We start from the raw sequence: 1,023 nt of genomic DNA on the forward strand, positions 1-1,023 counted from the left end.
ATGAAATCCTCATGGATGGCAACAGTGACTTCATGATTTGAAAGGAAAACTAGATGAATTTGTCCAAAAACACCTCCCTGGCTTTCTATTTGGCCTAAGGCTCTGTGATAAGCATCAACCAACAATAAGAACTAGAAGTTCACCTATAACTTAGTACAATGCAAAAAAAAATTGTTTATAAGACCAGGTTATGGTTTTTCTTATTCTTATCCAGTCTCAATAAAATGATGATTTTTTTGGAAATTTAATTAATAAGAAACACAAAGCAAGAGAGATTAATTCGAGGAAGAATGATGGGAGCAGCCCATGCAGCAGGAGACGTCCTGGTGTTCCTGGACAGCCAGCGTGAAGTGAATGTGATGTGGCTGCAGCCCTTGCTGGCTGCCATCAGGGAGGACCGGCAGAAGGTCCTGTGCCCAGTGATCAATATCATCAGGGCCGACACGCTGGCCTACAGCTCGTCCCCTGTGCTGCCTGGAGGGTTCAACTGGGGACTGCACTTCAAATGGGATCTTGTTCCCCTTTCCAAGCTCAGAGGACCAGAAGGAGCTACTGCACCAGTAGAGTCACCTACAATGGCTGGAGGACGGTTTGCCATGAATAGAAGCTACTCAGTGAACTCGGGCAGTATGACAGCGGCATGGATATCTGGGGAGGAGAAAGCTTGGAAATATCATTTCGGATTTGGATGTGTGGAGGTAAGCTTTTCATCATCCCTTGCTCCAGAGTCAGACACCTTTTCCCGAAAAGGCCACCCTCTGGTTCCCCTGAAGGCCAGACCACCATGACACACAACTCCTTGAGGCTGCCACACGTTTGGTTGGATGAATATAAGGAGCAGCATTTTTCCTTAAAGAAGCTATGGAGCCCTAACCGGTTTGGCTCAGTGGATAGAGTGTCGGCCTGCGGACTCAAGGGTCCCAGGTTCGATTCCGATTGGGGGCGTGTACCTTGGTTGCGGGCACATACCCAGTGGGGAGTGTGCAGGAGGCAACTGATCAATGTTTCTCTCTCATCGATGTT

General features: G+C 47.9%; 1 pseudogene; it reads left to right on the forward strand.

Annotated features, from left to right (window-relative positions):
• The first annotated feature begins 254 nt into the window (after positions 1–254).
• Positions 255–1,023, forward strand: part of LOC102760707 — a 6,081-nt pseudogene continuing 5,312 nt past the window's right edge.

Source organism: Myotis davidii, unplaced genomic scaffold (genome assembly GCF_000327345.1).
Source record: "Myotis davidii unplaced genomic scaffold, ASM32734v1 scaffold1949, whole genome shotgun sequence".
Taxonomy (NCBI): Eukaryota; Metazoa; Chordata; class Mammalia; order Chiroptera; family Vespertilionidae; genus Myotis; species Myotis davidii.